General features: G+C 34.1%; 1 long non-coding RNA gene across 1 annotated transcript; it reads right to left on the bottom strand.

Moving 5' to 3' along the window:
* Positions 1 to 5,958: 5,958 nt before the first annotated feature.
* LOC107962891 (uncharacterized) lies at positions 5,959 to 13,822 on the bottom strand. The gene is made up of 3 exons (XR_005899580.1): positions 13,089 to 13,822; positions 12,910 to 12,972; positions 5,959 to 7,270 (listed from the first exon to the last, which is right to left on the bottom strand). It is a non-coding gene; the product is annotated as an uncharacterized lncRNA (long non-coding RNA).
* Positions 13,823 to 14,674: the final 852 nt, after the last annotated feature.

Genomic DNA, 14,674 nt, shown 5'->3' with positions numbered 1-14,674 from the left:
TACGCATGACGGTAGTTTTATAATTGTAACTGTGAAACTTGCGTAAACTACTAATAGAAAATAAAATGAAATTCATATATATAAATGTTAAATAAAATGAAATTCATATTTATAAATGATTTAATAATTCTAAATAAAGAGATTAAAATTAACTAAAAAGATTGTTTGACATATTAATAATATTGCGTAATTTCATAGCTATCAATAAGTTAGTAGTCAAGATGACAGGAAGTAAAAAGGCATTTGAATCTTTGTTGAGAGGAAAATGTTTGCTATTCTAGCACGTTTGTGTCCACTTTGCGAGCATGTTTAGGTTTTTTCTTTTGGTTTTCTTATTTTTTTTCCCTTTCCCCTTCTGGCAGAGGCTATTGATCTAGTTGGTGGTGCGGATCTGAGTTTATTTGATCGACAATTATGGAGGATGAGTTGACAAATCTATCATTGGATGATGTTAAAGATGAGGTTTTACTAGTTAAGAGTGATCCTAGATCTCAAGTGGTGGAAATAATTTTAGTTTGGTAAGGTATTTTCTAACAGCTAGTATAGTCCATTTCATGACTATGAAGAGTACCATGGCAAATCCATGGCATCTAGTTAGAGGAGTTCAAATCTCGGATTTAGGCGGTAAAAGATTTATTTTTAAATTCTTCTATAAGATGGATTTGGATCGGGTTCTAAATGGGGCACTGTGGACATTTAACAATCATCTCCTAGTATTTCATCTATTGGGGATAGGAAAGATCTGAGAAAGGTTTCATTGCTTTTTGTTAATTTTTGGGTCCAAGTTCATGAGTTACCAACAGGTTTTTTCTCAGAGACTATTCTATGACAATTGGGGGACTTTTGGAGGGAAATTTTTGGAATATGATTCTAAAAGTCTAAGTCGAAGTCTATGTTATTTTCTCCGGATCACGGTTCAATTGGATGTTAGGAGACCTTTGAAGCGGAAGAAGAAAATCATGCTTGCATTAGAACATTGTACCTAAGTCATTTTTAAATATGAGAGATTAAAAATGTTTTGCTTTTACTGTAACGCCCCGTACCCGAGACCGTCGCCGGAGTCGAACACGAGGTGTTAACAGACTTAATTCATTACTTAAACAGCTCAAACAATTTATTTTTAAAATTTTCAGTCAAGCTAGCAATCTGCATCACGGTCGCTTAAAAATTCATATCTTGAGTTCCAAAACTCTAAATCCAATTATGTAAATTTTTCCTGAAACTAGACTCATATATATATTTACTAATTCTTTTTTAGAATTTTTGGTTGAGCAAATTAGTACAGTTTATTAGTTAAAGTCTCCCCTGTTTCAGGGTTCGACTGCTCTGACCTCTGTGTATTACGAATCAGATATCTCCCTGTACAGAGTTTCAATGACTATGCCGTTTGTTTCTAATAAAACTACGCTCAATAAGGAATCTGTACATATAAATCATGACTTCTAATTATATTTGAACAATTTATGGTGAATTTCCAAAGTCAGAACAGGGGATCTAGAAATGGCTCTGGTACTGTTTCACAAAAATTTAAACATCTCATAAAATATAACTCATATACCTGTTTTGTTCCATCCATATGAAAATAGACTCATAATTCTTCAATTCCATATTTATTCATCATTTAATTGTATCTCTACTATTTTTAATGATTTTTCAAACTCACATCACTGCTGCTGTCTGAATCTATTTTATGGTAAATTTTACCTATTTCATGGTTTCCATGAATTAGCTAGCAATTTAGCATACATAACACCAAATATGATCATGATTAGCCATTCCAATGGCTAATCATTACCAAGCATTTTCATACCACTCAATAACCATATCATAAGACCATATATACAAAATGATTATAATGCTATACATGCCATACTCAAAATATGCAAGCCATTATGCCAAGATGGTATACGGATAGTGTGAGCATGCCTCCGATCGTTCCCGATTTCCGAGCTGGCTTGTCAACACTACAAGGAATGAAAAGGAGGAAGTAAGCATAAATGCTTAGTAAGCTCACATGCAAATAGCAAGTAACACAACTATATAAGCAAACATAAAACATCATTTGCATAATCATCACCGAGACATTCATATCACATTTTCATTTATCATCTTACCATATTGTTGTTATATCGAGTTTTCAACCCGAGGGTTAAGTACATACCTGTTCAAAGTATTCATTTCACAAAACTTACCAATACGTCCCTTTCATCTCGAGTATTCCTCCATTTCAGTAGAATTTTACCCGTTGAACACATCGGAATATAATTCGGATACATGGAAAGTTTGCACATAAGTGCCACATATGTAGCCAAGCTACCATGTAACCCGCCCATAAGTGAACTCGGACTCAACTCAACGAGCTCGGATGCCTAGTTACATCTCTCGAACTCGAACTCGGACTCAACTCAACGAGTTCGGACATTCGTATCCATAAGTGAACTCGGACTCAACTCAACGAGTTCGGATGCCCAAATATCCTAGTGACATGTCACTTGTATCCTAATCTATTCCTAAGGTTCAAACGGGATTTTCCTCGAACACATCTCCATGCCATCTTCCGTAAAATACCGAAACCAATACTCGGTAGCACTTTATATTTAACAAATAATTCACATAATTTGCATTTTATTCGAAAATAACCACAAAGCATATATTTCATGATAAAAATCAGCATATCATATAATTAACATCAATAACTTAAAAATAACAATTATACTACATTATTTACACATGAACTTACCTCGTATGCGAAAATGGCTACTTCTACCATTTCGTCCACAACTTGGTATTTTCCCCATTTTAGCCCGAATTTTAGTTTTCCTTGCTCAATCATTTAAAATATAGTCTAATTAGGACTCACATTATTCAAATTGACCCAAACTCATATTTTGGAAAAATTACAGTTTTGCCCCTAAACTTTCACATATTTACACTTTTGCTTCAAAGCTCGTAAATTAAACTTCAGCCTATTTTCTTATGTTTTATGACATGCTGATCATTTTTCCCTTCTATGGCAACATCAAATTCTCACTCTAACATGTACTTATGACTATTAGGTATTTTTACCGATTAAGCCCTTTTGCTCGTTTTCGCTTAAAACCGAGTAGTACAAGTTTTCTAACATAATTTAAAACCTCATATTCTATCATAAAACACCAAAATACACAAATTTCACCTATGGTTATTTTTCCAAATATGAACCCTAGGTTGAATTATTGCTAGCATAAGCTTAATCGAGCTACCGGGACTCCAAAAACGTAAAAATCATTAAAAACGAGGCTAGAACGGACTTACAATCGAGCTTGGAAGCTTGAAAAACCCTAGCCATGGTTTCTCCTTGCTATATTCGTCCATGGGGTTGAAGATGAGCAAAATTGGCTTTTAATTTTGTATTTTAATTCATTTTACCCCTAAATGACCAAAATGCCCTTACTACTAAACTTTCCAAAAATTCCATCCATGTCCAATTTTTGCCCATAGACTTAGAAATTGGTAAAATTGCTATTTAAGACCTCCTAATTAATATTTCAAAACAATTTCATACTAGAAACTTCTAAAATGCAAGTTTTGCAAATTATTCGATTTAGTCCCTAATTTCAATTTAAGCACTTTATGCATAAAATTTCTTCACGAAATTTTCACACAATCATGCAATCATATCATAGACCTCAAAATAATCATAAAATCATTATTTCTATCTCAGATTTTTTGGTCACGAAACCACTATTCCGACTAGGCCCAAAATCAGGATATTACAACTCTCCCCCCTTTTAGGGATTTTCGTCCCCGAAAATCTTACCAGAAAAGTGGTCTTCACTTTTAATCTCATATTCGTTGCCGAAGAACTTTCACTTAGGCTGTACCTCCAATACATCTCTTTAATTTCTCATATGATCTGAAAGCCCATGATATCATGACATAAAACCCGGATCTTAACTTGATTAATGGAGACCGGAATTCCAAGAAATCCAACAATCAAAGAGACCTGAAATTCCATGAATCTGATAAGTAGGAATTCATTCAATATAGATATGATTTATAGATCTCGCCAAACATTTAACAATAGGATACATCACATTTTCCTCTTTCCGCTATGGAAATAATTCTGATATGGCCTCAAGAATAATCCTTCTCATTTCCATCCCAATATCAACACTGACAAGGATAATTTTGATAGATCCCAATGCTCCGCTTTAACCCCTTTAACAACTCTGATTTTATGTAACATCGAATGCTCTAAACTATCACATTACCTCACTGTCTTGAAACACATCACAATTCATACAATAGTACATTACTGAAAGTCAGGAAGTCTTTACTCAATGTAGACTAGTCTAGTTCAGACGCTTCGGTTACCAATATTCTCATCTATCCAAACTTTGTCAACATGTAATAAACTTTTCAGCTTTCACAAGATGAAAACCTTATCATTCGTAGTGACTTTAACTAATATCCAACTCTTTCTAATAAATATACACTTCTCGTTCAGACTATTTACTCTTTTATCAGTACAAAAATGAAATTATATTATCAGACTTGAGAAAAATAATCCTGACATAATTATCACATGAAATTTTTCAAATAAATAATTCACCATACCGACTGAAACTCACGCTTTTATAACCTATGCCTTTACTGATGTCAAATCCTTACACAGAAATTAGAAAAAATCTCAATACTAAAATCACCACATTACCAAGATCAAATTAGAAGTATAGTCATATTTGACATGATTATCACGAGCTAAGGAACGTACTTCGAACATGAGTCATAATTGACAAATTATGAAACAAAGATACTAAGAAAACCGAATAAAGAAATCCAAGATAGAGAAACCCAGAATAAAGAAATCCAGAATAAAGAGATCCAGGATAAAGAAACCCAAGATACGATATTATGCCAGAAAATCGAAAACCAAACTCATAGAGAAAATACAGAATACCCTGATGAAATAAAGCAATATAAATTATAAACCAGTCAGACTACCAATGCTTTCATCCAACACCAGAATTAGAAGACATTCCCATATAACAAGAATTTCTTCAGAAGATCAATAGCCATAGAAATATTTCTGAGAACGGGTAAACACATAGAACATCTCAAAAGAGACTGCTAAATCTGTCCAGTCATAACTGTCACACTCAGATAGTTCACATTTCAAATATCATTTCCCCAACTAGTTCTGCCATCACAAATTTCATATTAAACCATTCACTAAAGAAGGCCAGTTCTGAATAAATTTTGATTTACACTTTTCTCGACCTTGCACCTGAGTAATTCGATTTACCAAAGAGAATTCCTTCTCTAACTGGGACAGTGCATAATTCCAATAATCTTTATATCAATCCGATACTTTACTGACTCTGACTTTACTTATCAGCTCATTTTCAATCTCTGATCATACTTATAATTATTCTATCACTGAACTCTTTGGGTTCTCAACCGGAAACTTATTCAATACAAATCTCATGAAATTCCATTATAAGTACCATTTCGGTAAGGGGGAGGGGTTGTAGGACCTCTGACTCGACTTTCTTATACATACACATATGTCACAACTTCCATCATCATAGCAACATCATCAAAATCATGTCATTCATTCAGGCAATGCAACATTCATGTTGGCTTACACAAATTTTTCTATTGTCCCATTTAGACAATATACTTATGCATACATTCTATGTTTTCTAGATAGCTTTACTTATCCATTCATTTAATTAAATTAATTTATGCTCATGACATCATATAAGGCCAAACAAACATAGACATTTGCATCACAATCACAACATTCATTTCGTGCATCATAATGTACATATCATTACAATCATATAATTCAATCCAACAATTTAATTAACATAGATAAGTTTATTTCATTATAATCCTTTATCTCATAAAAATTATATATCATTAGCATTCATCAACATTAGACGTCCAAATCAAGACAAGGACATTTTCATTCGTATCATAATATTATGACTTTTATTCATACCTCTACTACTTTCTATTTATTTCGTTCATCTTATCAAGTAAGCCACATACATTACATCATATGAGCATTAAGCAAATATGAATATTTATCACATATGTATCATAAACTTTTATTCATACTTTTCTGAACCAAGACTTATCATAATCATAATTTTACTCAAATACCTTCACATAACATTGAACATGGTCAGCGCAGCTTGGTTGGAGAGTACCCTATCTAAATAAGACGGTACTCATACGCGTCAGAAGACATCACACTATCACAGATCAGTGGCATGTATAGCTAAACTTTTACACATGCTAGGTTAGTCCGAGAACCGACTAAACCTGCTCTGATTCCACCAAATGTAACGCCCCGTACCCGAGACCGTCGCCGGAGTCGAACACGAGGTGTTAACAGACTTAATTCATTACTTAAACAGCTCAAACAATTTATTTTTAAAATTTTCAGTCAAGCTAGAAATATGTATCACAGTCTCTTAAAAATTCATATCTTGAGTTCCACAACTCTAAATCCAATTCCGTAAATTTTCTCTAAAACTAGACTCATATATATATTTACTAATTCTTTTTTAGAATTTTTGGTCAAGCAAATTAGTACAGTTTATTAGTTAAAGTCTCCCCTGTTTCAGGGTTCGATTGCTCTGACCTCTGTGTATTACGAATCAGATATCTCCCTGTACAGAGTTTCAATGACTATGCCATTTGTTTCTAATAAACCTAGGCTCAATAAGGAATCTGTACATATAAATCATGACTTCTAATTATCTTTGAACAATTTATGGTGAATTTCCAAAGTCAGAACAAGGGATCCAGAAATCGCTCTGGCCCTGTTTCACAAAAATTTAAACATCTCATAAAATATAACTCATATACCTGTTTTGTTCCATCCATATGAAAATAGACTCATAATTCTTCAATTCCATATTTATTCATTATCTAATTGTATCTCTACTATTTTTAATGATTTTTCAAACTCACGTCACTGCTGCTGTCTAAATCTATTTTATGGTAAATTTTACCTATTTCATGGTTTCCATGAATTAGCTAGCAATTTAGCATACATAACACCAAATATGATCATGATTAGCCATTCTAATGGCTAATCATTACCAAGCATTTCCATACCACTCAATAACCATATCATAAGACCATATATACAAAATGGTTATAATGCTATACATGCCATACTCAAAATATGCAAGCCATTATGCCAAGATGGTATACGGATAGTGTGAGCGTGCCTTCGACCGTTTCCGATTTCCGAGCTAGCTTGTCAACACTACAAGGAATGAAAAGGAGGGAGTAAGCATAAATGCTTAGTAAGCTCACATGCAAATAGCAAGTAACACAACTATATAAGCAAACATAAAACATCATTTGCATAATCATCACCGAGACATCCATATCACATTTTCATTTATCATCTTACCATATTGTTGTTATATCGAGTTTTCAACCCGAGGGTTAAGTACATACCTGTTCAAAGTATTCATTTCACAAAACTTACCAATACGTCCCTTTCATCTCGAGTATTCCTCCATTTCAGTAGAATTTTACCCGTTGAACACATCAGAATATAATTCGGATACATGGAAAGTTTGCACATAAGTGCCACATATGTAGCCAAGCTACCATGTAACCCGCCCATAAGTGAACTCGGACTCAACTCAACGAGCTCGGATGCCTAGTTACATCTCTCGAACTCGAACTCGGACTCAACTCAACGAGTTCGGACATTCGTATCCATAAGTGAACTCGGACTCAACTCAACGAGTTCGGATGCCCAAATATCCTAGTGACATGTCACTTGTATCCTAATCTATTCCTAAGGTTCAAACGGGATTTTCCTCGAACACATCTCCATGCCATCTTCCGTAAAATACCGAAACCAATACTCGGTAGCACTTTATATTTAACAAATAATTCACATAATTTGCATTTTATTCGAAAATAACCACAAAGCATATATTTCATGATAAAAATCAGCATATCATATAATTAACATCAATAACTTAAAAATAACAATTATACTACATTATTTACACATGAACTTACCTCGTATGCGAAATGGCTACTTCTACCATTTCGTCCACAACTTGGTATTTTCCCCATTTTAGCCCGAATTTTAGTTTTCCTTGCTCTATCATTTAAAATATAGTCTAATTAGGACTCACATTATTCAAATTGACCCAAACTCATATTTTGGAAAAATTACAGTTTTGCCCCTAAACTTTCACATATTTACACTTTTGCTTCAAAGCTCGTAAATTAAACTTCAGCCTATTTTCTTATGTTTTATGACATGCTGATCATTTTTTCCTTCTATGGCAACATCAAATTCTCACTCTAACATGTACTTATGACTATTAGGTATTTTTACCGATTAAGCCCTTTTGCTCGTTTTCGCTTAAAACCGAGTAGTACAAGTTTTCTAACATAATTTAAAACCTCATATTCTATCATAAAACACCAAAATACACAAATTTCACCTATGGGTATTTTTCCAAATATGAACCCTAGGTTGAATTATTGCTAGCATAAGCTTAATCGAGCTACCGGGACTCCAAAAACATAAAAATCATTAAAAACGAGGCTAGAACGGACTTACAATCGATCTTGGAAGCTTTAAAAACCCTAGCCATGGTTTCTCCTTGCTATATTCGGCCATGGGGTTGAAGATGAGCAAAATTGGCTTTTAATTTTGTATTTTAATTCATTTTACCCCTAAATGACCAAAATGCCCTTACTACTAAACTTTCCAAAAATTCCATCCATGTCCATTTTTTGTCCATAGACTTAGAAATTGGTAAAATTTCTATTTAAGACCTCCTAATTAATATTTCAAAACAATTTCATACTAGAAACTTCTAGAATGCAAGTTTTGCAAATTATTCGATTTAGTCCCTAATTTCAATTTAAGCACTTTATGCATAAAATTTCTTCACGAAAATTTCACACAATCATGCAATCATATCATAGACCTCAGAATAATCATAAAATCATTATTTCTATCTCGAATTTTGTGGTCACGAAACTACTATTCCAACTAGGCCCAAAATCAGGATATTACATTTACTATGGTCATTTTGGGCATAATGATTCTTTCTATCAAATTAAGATGGCAAAAGAAGTGGAGTCGATTGAGTTGGGATGGGATTTATCCTTGCGTGCGCAATTTAGAAGAGTTGTTTCTATGCATAATGTGTGGGTCGTAGAAGATAACGACGAGGGAGGGTTCAAAGGTAGTAGTTGATAGCTGAATCTAGGGAGTGGCACTAAGGAAGTGGTTTGGCAGGATTTGAGGTGCGATTGGATCCTATGCTAAGTCTTAATTTGGAAGGAGGTAACTATATTCCAAGACAGGTGGGAGGTTTTGTGGATATGGGTCATGATGTGGAGGAGTCCCTGAATGCAAGTGGCAATGGGAAGAAGAGGCCTCGGAAGGAGGTTAGATCTAATAATTTTACTAGGGTGGAAGATGCAATAGTGGTTAGGGAGGAAAGACTAGTGGAAGAAGCCTATTTTATATCGGCGGCTACCAAGAGGCAAGCCAATCGAGCACAATGAAAATCTTATGTTGAAATGTCTGTGGTTTAGGGAATCCACAGGCAGTTAGAAGAGTTCAGCATTTGCTGAAGATGTATAATCCCCAGTTAGTCTTTTTTATGAAGACTAAATTGAATACTAAAAGAATGGAGAATGTTTGAAGGCGATGTGGTTTTTTGAATGGATTTGACGTTACTGCTGATGGATCGAGAGGTGGTTACTGTTTAGCTTGGAAAGGTAATAGTATTATCACTCTGAGAAGTTATTCAGTTCACCATATTGATGCTGACGTTCAAGAATCTGATAGTACCTTACAATGGCGTTTTACTGGGTTTTATGGGGCTTTTTATGCTTGAGGAAGGGAGGATACTTGGAGATTTTTAAAATCGTTTAGGAATTCACAGGACCCCCTGTAGATGGTTTGTGGGGATTTTAATGAAATCATGTATTCTTTTGAGAAGATGGGGGGAAACCTCGGGATGAGCAGAGGATGGAAATATTTTGAAGGGTGTTAGAAGACCGTCACTTAATTGATGTGGGATATTTGGGGACATGGTACACATAGGAGAGTGGGAATCTTCTAAAAAAAATATAAAGGAGAGGTTGAATAGGAGTATGGTAAATAAAAGAATGATGAATTTGTTCCCAAATTTGATGGTGCGACATTTACCTTATTTGTACTCAGATTACTACCCTATCCTTTTTCAAATAGATCGATAAGGTTTTCATCAGATACCCAAACAATTTTGATTTAAGGCTTGGTAGGTAATGGATGAGTCCTTTGAGGGAGAGGTTAGGAAATTATGGGATAGTAGTGAAGGTGACCTATTTTTCAAGTTAGAGCAGCTTAAGGAGGGTTTGAACAAATAGGCTAAAACGACTAGGGGGAAAGGGAGGATCTTCGTAGAGAGTTGACTAATAAGTTGGGAGATTTGTTGGAAAATGAGAGGGATGACGTCACCCTTGAGGAGCTGGTCGATACGAAAATTAAATTAATCATGGAGATTGACAAAGATAAGATATTCTGGGAACAGCGAGCACCAGTGAACTAGTTGCACTTGGGTGATAAGAACATAACTTTCTTTCATAAGTATGCCTCGTAGAGGAGAAAGACCAATAGAATAAGGGCCTTACAGTATGAGGATGTGAGGTTGATGATGGAGGAGTTTGAGATGGAGAGAATTGTGAGAAACTACTTTCAAAAACTATTCACTACTACTGGTAGCGTCATCTCTAACCATATTTTGAGCGGGTGAGGAAGTGTATTTCAGATGAAGACAATTTGTTGTTGACAGAAAAGTATACTAAGGATGAAATTTTGGTGGCCTTGAAGGGAACGGTAACTACAAAAGCTTCTAGTACTGATGGTTTTTCGGCATTGTTTTTTCAACGGTGTTGGCATATTGTGGGTAGAGAGATTTTTGATTTTTGCTTGAAGGTCCTAAATGAAGGTAAGGAGCTTTACTCCTTAAACATCACTAATATTGTGTTAATCCCAAAAATTTCTCATCATATGAATCTAAAGAATGTTAGGCTTATAAGCTTGTGTATTGTGATTTATAAGCTGATTACTAAGGTGATTGCTAATCGATTTCAATGTATGCTAGAAATTTGCATCGATAGTGCCCAAAATGCTTTTGTGCTAGGGAGGTTGATTTTTGATAATATACTGGTAGCATATGAGATTTTTCACTCTTTTAGACATGAACAATTGGGTAAAAAGGGGTCTATGGCACTAAAGTTAGACATGAACAAAGCGCACGATCAGGTTGAATTGGGATTCCTTCATGTAATGATAGAGTGTATGGGTTTTTCTATGTCATGGATTGATTTGATTATACAATGTGTCACATCGGACTCATATTCGGTGATAGTTAATGGCAAGGTTGGGGGAATTTTCAAGCCAAGCAAGGGGCTTCTTTGAGTCCATTTCTTTTCTTGATATGTAGTGAAGGTTTGTTGGTTCTAATGAATATGGAATTGAACGATGGTAGGCTAAAAGGTGTCAAAGTGAGTAGAGCAGGGCTACAGATTACTCATTTATTATTTGTTGATGATTGCATGTTGTTTAGGGAGGCTAATGACAGGGGGTTTGCATTTTAAAATATGTTTTAAAGGAATATGAGCTCTGGGCAGTACATATATTATGAAAAGTCAACAGTGTTTTTTAGTTCTAATGTAGCTAAAGAGGATAGGCTATCATTTTCAGGAACTTTGGGTGTAAGATAATGACCCAGATTGTTACTTGGGGCTCCCAAATATGGTGGGAAGGCATAAGAAAATGGCGTTCGGGTATTAAAAGATAGGATAAAGCAGAAAATTGATAGTTGGAGCATGAGATTTTTATCTTAAGGAGGCAAGGAAGTCTTCATAAAAGTTGTCCTCTAAGCTATTCCTACGTATTCCATGATGTGTTTTATGTTACCTAAATTGCTGTGTGTAGAGTTGGAAAGTTTAATGCCTAGATTTTGGTGGCAAAAAGGTCATCAGGTAAAAGGGGTATACATTGGTGCGAATGGAGTAGGCTATGTAAGTTGAAAGAGGTGGGAGGTTTGGGTTTTTGAAGCCTAGTTAAATTTAACTTAGCATTATTAGCGAAGCAAGGTTGGCGTTTTTTAAATTATTCGAATTCATTATTATCGAGAGTTCTAAAAGCTCTATACTATCCGCGGTGTGATTTTTTAGAAGCTAAGTTAGGGAATCTACCTTTGTATACCTAGCAGAGTATTTGGGCTGCTAGGGGGCTCCTTGAGAAAAGTTTTTGCTAGAGGGTTGGTAAGGGTGATAAAATTAGTATTAAGGAGGATGCTTGGATTCCATGTGTTGCAAATTACAAGATCAGTGGAACGATTAGTGGAAATGGTATTTCTAAAGTATCCGACTTAATTGAGAGCTCGAATAGAACTTGGAGAGTTAGGTTGATTCAGAATACCCTTTCTATAGAGGACATAGATAGAATTTTGCTTCTTTAGCCATAATGGAGCACAACAATCTACTGGTGTGGAAAGGAGAATCTTTGGGCAAATTTATAGTTAGAAGTGCATACAAATTATTGTTTAACATCCCTACTATTTCTAGTGCTAATGAGATACAGGATTAAATGAAACCTTTTTACAAAAAATTATGGAGCCTTAATCTCACAACAAAGCAAAAAAATACAACTTGGAAAGTCTCTTGAGACTTTCTGCCTACCCTAACCAATCTACAGTATAGACAACTCAGATCAAGTACAGTATGCCCAATGTGTGGTTTGGGAGTGGAAACCTCTGTGCATGTATTTTAAGAATGTCATGTTTCAATAGAATTGTGGACATATTTAAACCTAGCATGGGTGATATCTAAACCCAATCTGGGAAACTAGGAGTGGCTCACCTGGGTGTTTGAAGATGGTTCAAACAAACAATGTCAATTATTCTGCTATGCACTTTGGGTTATCTAGAGTGAAAGAAACAAAAAAAATCATGAGAATAGAACAATTCTGGAAAGGAAATTGCAGACAAAATAATGAGTTTTGTGCTGGAGAATGAAGTCCTTAGTAACAGAAGCCTTACCAAACACTTTTCCTCTTCGAAATGGAGACCCCAAGAGAATCATGTCGTTCGCATTAATTTTTATGCGGCTTTTAGCCAACAACTTTTCAAATATACTTCAGGGTTGGTGGCTAAGAATAAAAGGGGGAGGTGATTGTCTCCAAATCGGTTCTAACAAATCGAATAGCCTCTTCATTTGCTGCGAAAGCTTTTGCATGCTCCCAAGTAGTGAGGTCGGGGATGGGGATAGGTGTGGATGCAGTCGAAATCCAAGGGGATGCATTGACAGTTATCAAAAAGTGTTAGTCCAATATTGAAGATAAGTCAAAAATAGAAGCTTATATTAAATGATATTCACCAAAATAAGAATCATTTCCACAAGATCTATTTTGGACACATATCAAGACGCGCAAACCAAACGGCACATATAATCGCCACAGAAAGTCTTAAGAGAGGTGAGCAGGTTTACCTGGAACAGGCAGTGTTGCCTTATGTCGTGCCTTTGCTGGGGTCAGGATGGGAACCAGACTAAAGAGACAGAGTGATTTTTTCACAAACGGAGAATATGTTCAATGGCTTTTTTTTTCCCTTTTTTGTTTTGCTATTAACAACATCAGAAGTTTTTGGAGGATTGCAACTGACAACAAAAAATACATTTTGGGAAGCGGGGGTAGCAGTCTATTAATTCGACTGGATAGGGGGATGTTTTAGTTTCCTTTCTTTTTCTTTTACTTTCTGCTGTTTCATTTTTGCCTAATGGGCCTCACTGTTGGGTTTACCTTTTTAAGATTGCTTTTGTTTTCGATGAGCTCTCTTATTTGGGCTTAATTTGTTTTTGACAAAATCCAGTCTTATTATTAAAAAAATAATAGTAAATTATAATTGATAACAAAAAGATAAAAGCCCACCTATCATCACTTAACTCTTAATGAAATTTAATAATCAATTAAATACCAAAGTTAAAGATATAGAAAATTTTGACAACTCAATCCTTAGTTATAATGATTGAATGATACGATAATATAATAACATTTATTTGATGTTACAGGTATTGTCACAATATTTAACATGTCACATTACAATATTTATGTAACATTATGATTTTTTAAATGATTTTAAAAAAAATTATACTTTTAGCCATTTAAATTTATGAAAATTTTATTTAGGTTATTTAATTTTGAAATGTTTACAGTTTAATTACTAACATTTGAAAAATGATTAATATTTTTTTTTGCATTACAAAATTTTCATGTGTTGGTCATAAGTTTTTAATTTACTATTGTAATCTGTAAATAAGTACTTAAATTTATTTGGATAAAATAGATATAAATTTTTAATTTAATATAATTTAAAATTCTTATTGATAATAATATTATGCTTTAGTCTAAATCAATGACATGAATTTTAAAAAAACAAATCAAATTGTGAGGCTAAGTTAGAAATTCATATTAAGATTTTCTTTAAAAAAAATAAATATCAACATTTTTTAAGGGGTTAATGATTGAGACTAAGATAACATTAATAATGGTAAAAAGACTAAAATATATCAAATGAAAATAGAGAGAAAAAAACTATAAATTAAATATAATACAAGTTCTAAAACAAAA

The sequence above is a fragment of the Gossypium hirsutum genome, chromosome A08 (assembly GCF_007990345.1).
Source record: "Gossypium hirsutum isolate 1008001.06 chromosome A08, Gossypium_hirsutum_v2.1, whole genome shotgun sequence".
NCBI lineage: Eukaryota > Viridiplantae > Streptophyta > Magnoliopsida > Malvales > Malvaceae > Gossypium > Gossypium hirsutum.
Note: the sequence above shows the minus strand (reverse complement) of the source record. Positions and strands in the feature narration are given on the sequence as shown.